This window comes from Aotus nancymaae, unplaced genomic scaffold (assembly GCF_030222135.1).
Source record: "Aotus nancymaae isolate 86718 unplaced genomic scaffold, 86718_ANA_hifiasm-v0.15.2.pri h1tg000014l, whole genome shotgun sequence".
In the NCBI taxonomy this organism is placed as follows: Eukaryota; Metazoa; Chordata; class Mammalia; order Primates; family Aotidae; genus Aotus; species Aotus nancymaae.
Genome location: NW_026988425.1, coordinates 12,806,117 through 12,820,389, shown reverse-complemented (window position 1 = coordinate 12,820,389; position 14,273 = coordinate 12,806,117). Strand labels below are relative to the sequence as shown.

General features: G+C 33.2%; 1 pseudogene; it reads left to right on the top strand.

Moving 5' to 3' along the window:
* The first annotated feature begins 263 nt into the window (after positions 1–263).
* LOC135275075 (U2 spliceosomal RNA) lies at positions 264–381 on the top strand (annotated as a pseudogene).
* Positions 382–14,273: the final 13,892 nt, after the last annotated feature.

Below are 14,273 nucleotides of genomic sequence, written 5' to 3'. Positions count from 1 at the left end.
GACCTTTAGAAATGATGGTGGAGTGTCACTAAAGTAGAGGCAATGTGTATGAAATCATATTTGAAGTGTTACCATCAATAGCCAATTTTAAATTATTGATCCACTTCATCCCATACAAGTGGAAGTCACTGAGTGAGTAGTTCCAGTTTGTGGACTCAGTGAATTATAGTAATCAAATCTAGAAATTGTAAAGCTATGAAATCTGTGGCTTGTTCTGCATTCCAAGGATGAGATTGTGACCTCCATATCACCTGCAGGTGCAGATGGCTTCTCGGCCTTTTGGCTAAGATCAATTGTAGTATCTGTTCTTATCAGTTTAATATCTGATATGTCCTCTATCCAAAATGAAAATCGATTCTCTCATGTCCCATCACAACCTATCAAGTATCAAATTACCTTTTGACTTACAGCTAGGTGAATCAGTGGTTTCTAATAATAGCGACATATGAGTGAATTTGTGACAAATGACTAAGCTGATATATCTCTACCAGCAACGTTGAATTTAGCACTACACTCAAGAATTGTGCCAGTTTTGAGTATCACAAAGATCTAGGTCAACTTCAACTACTCAAAGACTGGCAGTTTGCACAGTAAACACATTCCTTCATTATAGCAATAGGTCTATAAAATTTGCCTTCATTAATTCATTTCATCGAGATAACTTTAAAAATATTTTCTTATTCAAATATAAAGATTTTTGACAGAAACTTCTGGATTCGTTATATGGAAATGTCAGATAAATATAATTTTGGTTTATATAAATTATGTAAATATGATTTTGGTCAGATAAATATATAATTTTGGTTCTCCTCTAACTTGTAAGAATACATTTTTTTCTAAAAACTATTTTTAAATAATTTTAGATTATATTCTCAGTGCTATCAACTGGATTTGTAATGATACAAATTTGTAATATATTTCGAATGCAAGTTGGCACCTGTGTCTGGATAGGGCCAGACGTCTATTTGGGCATCTTCTTGAACAACTCTGTGAACTATCACATCTAAATTTATTTATTTATTTTCCCTCATTTTCCCCATTTTGTTTCAAAATTATGCTCATTTTTTCTTGCCTCTTACTCCTATCATAATTTTACCCCTTTTTCCTCTTCATTAAAAACACTGGTATTGTTATAATCAACATATCATTTCATTAATTCATATATATTTATGGTATTCATGTATTCAACATGTATTAAGCAATTACTTTATGTCAAAAAGATAACTAATAAATAAGGTATTAAAGATGTATCAATATTTTGACTGAAATAAGTTTGCATTTGAGCCTTTGAGCAGAGTTTTATTTAAAATATATGATCCTTAAAAATCAGTGAAGTGTAATGGTTAATATTAGGTATCAACTTAATTGGATTGAAAGATGCCTAGGTAACTGGTAAAGTATTGTTCCTGGGTATGTCTGTGAGGGTGTTGCCAGAGGAGATTAACATTTGAATCAGTGGACTGGGAGAGGAAGACCCACCATCATTGTGGGTAGGCAGCATCCAATCAGCTGCCAGTATGGCTGGAACAAAGCAGGTGAAGAAGGTGAGATAAACTGGCTTGCTGAGGTTTTTCACTTGCATTTTGCTCTCATGCTAGATGCCTTCTCCCCTTGGACATCATACTCCAGGTTCTTTGACCTTTGGGCTGTTGGACTTAGATTAGTGGTTTCCCAGGGGATCTTGGGCCTTCAGCCGCAGACTGAAGGCTGCAGTGTCAGCTTCCCTACTTTTGAGGTTTGGGGACTCTGGACTGAGTCACTATAGGTTTCTTTGCTCCTCAGCTTGCAGATGACCTATTGTGGGGCTTCACCTTGTGATTGTGTGAGTCAATTTTCCTGAATAAACTCCCTTTCATATATACATATCCAATTAGTTCTGTCCTTCTGGAGAACCCTAATACATGTGGCTTTCAACTAGAATAAAGTAACTGGAACCAAATTTAACTTCCCATCTTAAATGCATTAAAAGTTGAGCAAATGTATGAAACAACAGCTTTCAAATTTTGTAGAACTGGCAGACTTGGACAGTTATTCCTGACACGAAGAAAATAAACAGGATAAATTCTATGATTGTCCCAGATTATAGAGTAGAGAAAGTTTTCAAGGCGCAATACGGGACAACAGAAAAATATAAAATGAACCTTGCCATCCTGATGTGTTTAAAATAGAATTAAATATTTAGGAAGATAGAGGTAGCTAAACTCCATATGTGGAGTACTGTGGAGACAGCTGCCCAAAGGGAGCTAGACAGAAAAACCTAAACATCTGGAGAGAGGCCCCCTCAAGAGTTCAGCTGAGTACTGATCATTGCGTGCATGTGATGAAACTATTGGAGGCTGATGAAAAAACACCAGAGAGAGGTGAAATGTTCCCCGAAAGCTCACCTCTAAAGAATTGATAGTCAGTATTGACTGGTCTCACATGTAGGTAGTATCTCAATACAATTTTTTAAAAAGTTCATCAATAGACCCAAACGTGATCACTAATATTGACAAAGATACCAAGTCAATTTTAAGGAGAATGGATAACACTATCAACAAATAGTGCTGGATCAGTTAGATAACAATATGGAGGAAAAAATTCAATTCTTATTTAATCTTACGTAGAAAGTAACATAATCGACATAAATTTAAGGAACAAAATAACTGTAATAACTAAGAATATGAATTTCTAGAAGTTAATACTTAATGTCCTTGAATTTGTCAGCAATTTCTTAAATAGAATTCAAAATTCATTAATTACTAATTAAAAAATCAAATTAAAATTCATCAACATTAATGTCAAAAAGTTTTTCTAAGAAGACATCATTTTAAAAATCAAAAAGCAAATTACAGACTGAGAAAATGTAAAATATGTATCCTCCAAAATTTTGTTTAATATATAAGGAGTTTTAGAGTTTTATTATTTACTAATTAGAAAATAACAACAAAAAATGTGCAAAGAATATGAATAGACACTTCAACAAATATATGTATGGAAACAAACACATGGAAAGAGGCTGAAATCAACAAATCTTGAGGAAAAAGTGAAAATAAAAACCACATTGAGGCACTTTTACATGCCATTCGAATGGCTAAAAATTTAAAGAGACTAATTATAACAGTTATTACTGAATATGATTAAAAATGGACTCTCAAATACTTTTGGTAAAAATGTAAAATGGTATAATTATCATGAAAAGCTTATTGTCAATTACTTAAAAATCAACCATATTCTTGCCACACAGTTCAGCCCAAGTGTTTACCTTTATTCAGTTCATCACCTAAGTATTTAATGAGATATCAAAATGAGTTCTCACAGACTTAAACACTAATGTTGATAGCACCTTTGTTTATAATAGCTAAAAACAGAAAATTGTCATCATCTATCGTGATAGAGAGCAAATTCCTGTTTGAGAATGGTACGGATGTAAGGAAGAGACAGATTACAGAGGGTCAAAAGGATACTTTTTATTTTATTAATTCAATTGTGGCAATGGTTTCGCAGGTTTGTACATATATGAGCATATACTTATAGAGGAACATATGCATATGTCAAACTCATCACATTCTATACCTGGCAGGACTTACTGTATGTTGTTTTAAATAATTTTTAAAAAGAAAACTGATTCAAAACACTTAAAAATATACTATAAAATATTTGTTAAGTAAAAAGAGATCTTTTAAAAAGATCTTTCGAAAACTGTTTAGATATTAAGAAGACAGTACATTTATTCAAGTCTCTAAATTCTCTAATGCATTAGCTAAAGTGATGTGAGAATTTAGATATAATCACTATCATGTTATATAAAAACTGTCTAGATCATGTTTTTACTCTTCAATAATTCAAAGATTCAGATAAAATTGTTTTTCTATTTTCTATTGCTCAGTTTTAATATTCATTTATTTTCTTTAGATTTCTAACTCCTTATTCTACTGATAAACTGTTAAAGAGGTAGCGTAAATCAGTTAAGAGCTGTTTCAGGGTCTCATGACATCCAAGTCACACAACTTTTTTAATGTAAATGTGGTAATCAGTCATACCTTTTACGCTACTTTGTTTTTTATCATATTAGTTGAATATTTGCAAATTATCTGCATTTTGCACTTTATATAAAAATATGTGTATGTGAAACAAATGAAATTCAAAACTAGTAAAATATTAAAATTTATACTAACAAAATATATTTAAACATTGTCATCTAAGGACATAGAGTGTTAACACTTATACAGAAAGCCAACATCAATCGTATTATTTAAGAATTAAGGATTTGTGCAATAAATTAGACATCTGTGTACATAAAAATAATATCTTTTCAACAGATAAAAGGACAATTAAAATGAGCTCAAATATTGTGACACTTTTTTATCTCAGAAAATCAGTAATTTCACTCTGACAATTTTATAAAAATCTAATACTTTCAGTGGAAATAAATGCCCAGAGGTTTGAATAAACATAAAAGGCATAATATACATAACTGAAATTACTACAAAATCTCCTTAAAATCTTATTGCTTTTTAAATTTGAATTTTAAAGTTTTGCAAATTTTAATTAATTTTTCTGTTAAATTGTTAACATTTTTTGTCATTCATTCTTATGTAATTTGAAGATATATTTTTAATTTACTTTTTGAATATTCTGCTTTAAAACTTACTAAATTTATTTAACCTTGAGTTATATAAATATCTAAATATTTCTAGTCACATATTGTCTTCAATAACAAGACAAATAATTCAGCATACTTTAATTCACTCTGAAATATTGTGCCGTCTTCACTCTATTACTATTTAGAATTATAGTCCTCCATTTTTATTACATAAAATGAGTCAATTCTTACTTTCTTATAAAAATGTACTTAATTTTACCAGGGTCGTAATTTACTATATCAATAGACTAAAGAAGGAAAGCAACAGATTACTTTAACAGATGTGACAAAATCCAGCAAATATTACTACAAACTAGAAAAATACAAAGTTTTTATACTTGTGGTAACTAATAGTTTACCATAAAGCTGGAGAAATCAAAACAGGTTAGTGTTAGATTAATTAAACAGAATAAACACAGTATGAGTAATTTATTTTAAACAAAGATGAAAATAACTCAAGAAAGAAAGAATTATCTTTTTAAAGAATTTTACCAAAAATGGCAAACATTTTAATGGTAAGGAAAAATATGACCTCACAAGTTAAAAAACAATCAATTTGAATAAATTATGGACATAGATACACAGCTAAACTTACACAATTTATTAAAGAATACATAGGAGAAGGTCCTCTTTGGCAGGGCTCATAAACAACTGTAGAAAAGACATAACAAATTAGTTTCAAACAAGATTTCTGGGGCTGATTTTGCAATTCACAATTAAGAAAATGGAAATGTAAGTTACACTTGGGTTAATATGCTAACAATAATTATATCTCATAAGTGACTTTATCCAGAATAAAGAACTATTTTTCAACTCAAAAACAAGAAGACAAACCTCCCAATAAACAATTGTCATAACATTTAGACATTTTACAAAAGAAGATATACAGACAACCAATTAGTACATAAAAACATGTTGAATATCATTACCAATTAGATACATGCCAATTAAAACCTTAAAAGTTTATCATGTCTTCAGAGACACAAGAATGGCTAATATTAAAAAGACCAATGACATCAAATATTGACAAGGACAAGGGGAATTTTCAAACACTGCTAAGTATGTAAAATAAGATAGCCTTGTTGGAAAATACTGATAATAGCTAAAATTATTAGGCTGAGAAGAAGAAACCAGACTCAAATAGTACATACCCTATTTTTCTATTTTTATGAAAATTTATTATTTTAACTTTTATTTTAAGTTCTGCGATCCCTGTGCCGGTTTGTTATAGAAGTAAACTTGTTTCATGGGATTTTGTAGTACAGATTATTTTGTAACCCAGGTATCTAATATAGTACCCAGTTATGTTAGTTATTTTTTTCTGACTTTCTCTCTCCTTCTACTCTATACTCACCAGTAGGCCTGTGTGGCTGTTGTTCCCCACTATGTGTCCATGTGTTCTCATGATTTGGTTCCCACTAATACATGAGAACATGCAATATTTGGTTTTCCGTTCCTGTGTTAGTTTGCTAAGGAAAATGGCCACCAGCTCTATCCATGTTCCTGAAAAGGACATAATCTTGTTCTTTTTTCATGGCTGCATGGTATTCCATGGTGTATATGTACCAAATTTTCTTTATTCAGTGTATCATTGATGGGCATCTTGGTTGAATCCATGTCTTTGCTATTGTGAATAGTGCTGCATTGTACATATGTGTTGATGTACCTTTTTTATAGAGTGATTTATATTCCTCTGAGTATGTAACACTAATTGGATTACTGCATCAAACAGTAGTTCTGTTTTTAAGTCTTTGAGGAATTGTCACTTACGCTGTTTTCCACCATGGTTGAGTAAATTTGCACTCTCAGCAACACTATATAAGTGTTTCTTTGTCTCCACAACCTTGACAGCACTTATTTATTGACTTTTAAATAATAGCCATTCCGACTGGTGTGAGATGGTATCTCATTGTTTTGGTCTGCACATTTCTAATGATCAGTGATGCTGAGCTTTTATTTTATATGCTTGTTGGTCACAAGTATGTCTTCTTTTGAAGTGTCTGTTCATGTTTGACCACTTTTTAATGAGGCTGTTTCTTTGTTCTTATACATTTGTTGAAGTTCCTTATTGAGGATGGCTATTAGACCTTTGTCAGGTGGATAGCTGTAGGCTATCTGTTTACTCTGCATAGTTTCTTTTGCTGAGTGGAAGCTCTTTAGTTTACAATAGTTAGATCTCATTTGTCAATTTTCGCTTTTGATTGCAATTGTTTTTGGCATCTTTGTTATGAAATCTTTCCCCATCTCCATGTCCAGAATGGTATTACCTAGGTTGTCTTCCTTGGTTTTTATAGTTTTTAGTTTGACATATTTGTCTTTGATCCATCTGGAGTTGATTTTTATATATGATATAAGAAAGGGGTCCAGTTTCAGTCTTCTGCATATGGCTAGCCAGTTACCCTAGCATCATTTATTGAATAAGGAGTCTTTTCCTCATTGCTTGTTTTTATCAGCTTTGTCAAAGATCAGATGGTTATAGATGTGTGACCTTATTGCTGGGCTCTGTATTCTGTTCTATTTGTCTATGTGTTTGTTTTTGTGGCAGTACTATGCTGTTTTGATTACTGTAACCCATGATCATCTAAATAGAAGCAGAAAAGGCTTTCAATAAAAGTCAGCATTGCTTCACGTTAAATACTCTCAATAAACTCGGTATTGAAGGGACATACCTCAAAATAATAAGAGCCATCTATGACCAACCCATAGCCAATATCATACTGAATGCCCAAAAGCTGGAAATATTCCCTTTGAAAACTGGTACAAGTCAAGGGTGCCCTCTCTCAATATTCCTATTCAGCATAGTTTTGAAAGGCCTTGCCAGAGCAATTATGCAAGAGAAAGAAATAAAAATCGTCTACATAGGAAGACAGGACGTCAACTATCCCTGTTTGCAGACAACATAATTCTACATCTAGAAAACCCCGAAGTCTCAACCTCAAAGCTCCTTAAATGAATGAATAACTTCAGCAAAGTCTCAGGATACAAAATCAATGTTAAAAAATTACTAGAATTTCTATGCACCAATAACCATCAAGAGCCAAAATAGGAACGCAATCTCATTCATAATTACCACAAAAAAAATAAAATAATTAGGAATATAGCTCACCAGGCAGGTGAAGGATCTTTACAATAAGAACTACAAAACACTACTCAAAGAAATCAGAGATGAAGGACAGGAAGAATCATATCATTAAAATGGTCACACTGCCCAAAGCCTTTTTATAGATTCCATGCTATTCCTAAAAGCTACCAATTATATTCTTTACAGAGGTAGAAAAAGCTATTTAAAAATTCATGTGAAATCAAAAAAGAGCTCAAATAGCCAAGGTAATCCTAAACAAAAAGAACAAATCTGGAGGTATCAGGCTACCCAACTTCAGACTATACTACAAGGCTACAGTGACCAAAACAGCATCGTAATGGTACAAAAACAGACACACCAAAATTTAGAAAAATCCTAAGTAGTTCATAATGATAGAATCAGATAAATGATTTTCTGTGATTGGAGCTGTGGATGTGCTGTGGGTTGAATTGTGTCCTGCCACCCAAATACATGCTGAAGTCCTAACCCTCAGTATCTGTGATTGTGTCCTTATTTGGAAATGGGGTTCTTATAGATGTAATTAAGTTAAGATAAGGTAGTACTCAATTAGGGTAAACCCTAGTCCAATAGGACTGGTGTCCTTCTCAAGAAAGAAGCAGAGACACAGAGATGTAACTGCCATGAGAAAGGAGACAGAAGGAAAATATCTATGTTAATATGGAGGCAGAGATTGAAATAATACACCGGCATGCCAAGGAAGGCCAAGGATCAATGGCCACCAGCAGAAGCTAGAGAGAGGCAAAGAAGGATTCTACCCAGTGTCTCAGAGGAAGCAGAACTGAGCTGACATCTTGATTTCAGACCTCTGGCCTCCATAACACTGACTAAATAAATACATGCTGTCTTAGTCACCCAGTCTGTTATACTTCGTTAAAGCAATCTTAGGAAACAAGTAAAGATTTCAGTACTAATAGAGGGGGTGTTACTGTAACAAATACCTAAAAATGTGGATATTACTTTGGTTTTGAGTAATGGATAGTAGCTATATAAATTGAGTGGCTTGATACTTAGAGGAAACACTAGATTTCCTTGAGAAGTCTGTTTTGTAGAAATGTAGACATTAAAGGGATTCTGGTAACGGCTCAGAAAGAGGTAAGAGAGTTGGAGAGAAAGGTTCTATCATCTTTAGGGAATGCATATGTAATAATAAACAGAATTCTGTGTGAAATATAAACATTAAAGGTACTTTGTGTACCCTAGGATGGAAAGAAGGAACATGTCATTAGACACTGGAGGAAAGCTATTCCTTGTCATGAAGTGCCAAATATCTTGAGTGAATTATGTTCTTCTTTTGGATCGAAAGTAGAACTTGGAAGTGATTCACTTGAATATTTAGCTAAGTAAATTTTCAAGTTAAGTGTGAAAGATGTAACTTCATTTCTCTTAGTTGCTCATAGTAAAACACAGCAAGGGAGAGATACATTAAAGAATGAATGGTTAAGAAAAGAACAATGAGCACTTGATGATTTGGGTAATGTTTGCCCTACCCAGATAGTGTGCTCTGAAAACAGAGTTAAGGGTGTGCCTGGAAAATATTTTGCTGAAAAGAGTAAGCATGCAACTCATGGATCCAATCAACCAGCTCAGTAACAGGCAGGAATTGAGTTGGGATTTTCTAGGATTGGTGCATGGACAGTCCTTGTATCCAACGATATGGTTCTTCTCAGCATTCACGGGAGATTTCTTTTTTCTTTTTTTTCTTAGAGATGGAGTCACACTCTGTCACCCACACTGGAGTGGATTGGCCCAATGTTGGCTCACTGCAACTGCCACCTCTCGGGTTCAAGGGATTCTTGTGCCTCAGCCTCCTGAGTAGCTGGGACTATAGGTGCCCACCACCATGCCGCAATAATTTTTTGAACTTTTAGTTGAGAGGAGGTTTCACCATGTTGGCCAGGCTGGTCTTGACCCCCTGACCTCAGGTGTTCCACCCGCCTCAGCCTCCCAAACTGCTATGATTATAGGCATGAGCCACCGCACCCAGCCTGCTGTGTGGATTTCTTAAAATAAGACAACAATAAAACTTGCCATAGTGATTGACTCTTCTCATAAAAGGTTTCTATGTAGCATATATTGCTGTTTGATAGCATTTTACCCAAAGTGATATCTCATTTAAAATTGGAGTCAATACTCTCAAACCCTGCTGCTTTATCAACTACATTTATGTAATATTCCAATTCATTTGTTGTTATTTCAAAAACATACAAAGCATCTTCACCAGGAGTAGACTTTACCTCAGGAAATCTCTTTTTTTTCCCATCCATAAGAAATGACTCCTCATCTGTACAATTTTTATCATGGGACTGCGGCAATTCCGTCACATCCTTAGGCACCCCGTTTAATTCTAGTTCTCCTGCTATTTTTACCATATCTGAAGTTACTTTCTCCACCAAAGTCTTAAACCCATCAAAATCATTCATGAGGGTTTGAATAAACTTTTCCCAAACTCCTGTTAATGTAGATATTTGACATCCCATGAATCACAAACGTTCTTAATGGCATCTATAATGGTGAATCTGTTACAGAAAATTTTCAATTTTCTTTGCATATATCCATCAAAAGAATCACTATATATGGCACCTATAGTTTTAAAAAATGTGTCCCTTAAGCAATGAGACTTGAAAGTTGAAATGACACCTTGGTTCATCGGCTGCAGAATGGATGTTGTGTTGGCAGGCATGAAAACACATTATTCTCTTCATACATCTCCATCAACACTCTTGGATGACCAGGTGCATTTTCAGTGAGAAGTAATACAGTGAAAGAAACCTTTGTTTTTTTTTTTTTTTTCTGAGCAGTAGCTCTCAACAGAGGGTTTAAAATATTCAAAAAGCATTGCTGTACAGATGTACTCTCATTCAGACTTGCTTGTTCCTTTTATAAATCACAGGCAGAGTAGATCTAGCATGCTTCTTCAGGGTCCTAGAATTTTCAGAATGATACATAAGATTTGGTTTCAACTTAAAGTTGCAAGCTGCATTAGCCCCTAACAAGAGAATTAGCCTGTCCTTTGAAGCCAGGCATTCATTTCTTCTCTCAAGCTCTGAAATTTCTAGATGGCATCTTCTTCCAATAGAAGGTTGTTGTGTCTACATTGAAAATCTGCTCTTTAGTTTAGCTACCTTAACATGCTGTTGAAAAACATGGCACTGTTAGAATTGCTTGATGCTGGGTTGCCACAGATTTTGAATTTGTAACAAATATAGTATCTGTGAAGCACAGTAAATTAAAACACAATAAAATGTTACCACATTTTTTATTCAATTTGAAATATTTTCTTCCTCTTTTGCATTTTTTCAGATTATTTATAAATATAATGTCTATGTAATGATTCACTTGTGGCTGGGGGAACATTGAATTATGACCATCCTTTGCAATTTGTATTCATCATGCTTCCGAATCTCAAGTTTTATAAATGTTTAATGTGCAATTGTAAAGAACTGTTTGTTAACTATATTATTCAGATCTTCAGTGTTCATAGGAATGTAATTCCTGCTAGCTATATAAAATATAACAATATTATAGCACATTCTGAAAGTATATTTGGGAATTTTCCTATGTTTTATATATGTGATTATATTTATCAAGACTATATATATATCATTTTGTCTGTTTTTCCAGATCAGATAATTTTCATTAATCTCTTTTTGTGTTACTGAGTAACATAAAGAGAGATTAATTATTTTAATTAATTCATTCTTTTTGAATTGTTTCCCCTGCAATTTACATATTGGTGTTCTAAACCCTAGCATCTAAGAATGTGACCTTATTTGGGAATAGAGCCACTGCAGATGTGATTAGTTAATTAGATCATTATGGTGGACTTTACTCCAATATGATCAGTGTTCTTATATAAAGGGAAATTTTGGACACAGGCACATACGGGAAGAATGCCATATGAAAATGAAGCAGAGATTGGGAAAATACTCTTGCAAGCTAAGGAACGTCAGACATTGCCAGCAACTACCAGAAGCAAGGTGCCATGAACAAAATGTTTTTATCCCATTAAAATTCATATGTGAAAGACTGTCCTCAATGTAACAGCTTTTGGAGGTGAGGACTTTGGGAGGTAATTAGATCATGAGGCTGGAGGCTCTAGGAATAGGATTCGTGCTTTTATAAGGAAAGGCATGAGAGAGCTTGCTTCATCACTCTGCTCACTGCCATGTGAGGAAGCAATCTGCCAACTTACTGAGCTTGAACTTCCCAGCTTCCAGACTGTGAGAAATACATGTGTTGTTTAAGCCGCCCAGTCTATGGTAATTTGCTAATGTAGCACAAGCTGACTAAGACACTAAGAGGCATGAAATAAATTCTTCCTCATACCCTTCAGAAGGAACTACACCTGACAACCCTTCACCTTGGATTTCTGGCCTTCAGAACTATAAGAACGTAAATTTCTGTTGTATAAGCCACCAACATTGTGATACTTTACTATGGCAGCCATAGCAAGCTATTAGAACCCTCAGTGTGCTATCAATGCATTTTTTAATTTAAGATATATTTCCTTTATTCCAGAATTTTCTTTTCATTTGTGTTTATTTGTTCCAATCTCTGATGGATATTCTTTTACCTTTTTATTTATAGCAGACATTCTTTCATTACATTAAACATAATGAAAATTCACTTGTAAAAAAATCTTAGTGTGATAAATCCAGTATCTCAGTTATTTCAGAGTTATTATCTGCTGCCTTTCTCTTGAGAAAGTGACACATGTCTCTGCTTCTTTGAAGTCTGGTAATTTTAAATTGCATCCTATGCTTTGTGAATGCTATATTATGTTCTATCTAAATTCTGTTGTAGTCCACTAGATAGTGTTGAGATTCTCATTTGTTTGCTTGTTTTAGTGACAAATAAGTCAGCTGGGTTTAATCTGAAAATGCTATCTCTGGGACTGAATGTTAAATTAGAGTTGAGGAATTTTATCCTATACTGAGCTCCTTTGACTTTGTCCTATGCATAAGTGGCTCAGGAGTGAGCCAGAGGTTGTTAAAGGGTTTATTTGTAGAACACATGTCTGTCTGTCTTGGACTCTCTTTCCTGGTGCACAACCCACCTATGTACATACACACATTTTGCAGCACCTGTGATTGTCCCTGTCTCTCTTTTATACCTCTTTTGTGGACATTTTATCTGAGTTTTATCTACTGTATGTGGTGAAGTGCAGCATACATTCCAGCTAAAAGTTGCTAAAGACAAGAAATTTAGCTTCTGCTGTTCTGTTCTTGCAAATGTTCACTTCCTTTTAGAATCTTTCTGCATTCTTCATTCTACAGTGCAATCAGGTTTTTGTTTTTGTTTTCTTCCAGACTGTATAGTTATCTTTATTAACAGCATTTTTCCTTAATAGCTTTAAAAGGTAATATTTTCATTTTAACTCTGTATACATATATCTGTGGTCACTGTAATTTTAAGAGCAATAATTAGGTTCAGTAATCTGCAGATAACAAAACTGAAGTCATTCTTATTTTAGATAAAAAATCTACATTACTTGTTTATTTAATAAAGGAATACGTTTTTAATTTTCTAGGCTATTGCACATGAAATGCCACTTTTTTGTTTTATTACATTATTGAATAGCTTTAGGACATAGATCTCAGGGTGTATGATGATTTTGTTAAACACACGTTACTTTATTTTAAACTATATGAACATATAAAATTACTTTAGAACTGCTCTACATTTTACATTCCATTCTCCAAGTCTCTAATCCTACTTCTTCAATTTCTTTGTAAAACTATTCCGATTAATTTCTTTATTGCCTAAAATATTATTTGCCAAGTACTAGAATAAGTCATATTTAATGTATTGATTTGAAAGTCTTGAAAAGAAGAAATTTACTGGTAATTTTGGCACACACTTAATTCCATCAGTGTGAAAAATTGGCACTGTAAGAAGAGCTTCATTTTTTAAATTTCAGTTTATCTCTGTCATAAAACTGCATAAAATATTGTGTCAGTGCTTCATTTACAAAATGTAAGCCAGTACTATCCAAATAATTTATTGTATTGCCACTAACAGAGGTAGAAGCCCCCCAAATAAGGTAAATATGCATAGGTGGGGTCATTTCTTTTTAATTTTCAAGAGAGGTAAAACTGAGGTGCTATGATTATTCATGGTCAGGGGCTTGCTGCTATCTGATTACTGAAAGAGTCTATCTCTACATAATGTAATTTTTGAGGAAGGAAAATTTACATTTAGTCAGAAATTAGATTTATTTTCTGTGAGCTTGCAAATACTTAAATGAGAAACAAAATCAAATATATAATCTTTATCTTGAGAATTGCTTACTAAACAAAATGTTAATTTTTACCATAAAAAACAAAGTCTTTTACTGATAATCAGTTTCTTTTAGATCTTGAAAAACAGAAAGATGTTAATATTAAGATAATGTTTTAGCATGTTTAAAAATCTGTAATAGAAAAGTTTACACTATTTCTTTTTACCCATGATGCCTTCTAGGTGATGGTGGGTCAGGCTAAATCTTCCTGTTCTTCTTTAGAATAAAATTTAAATTCATGTATAGTAGTAAGTATTAACATCCAT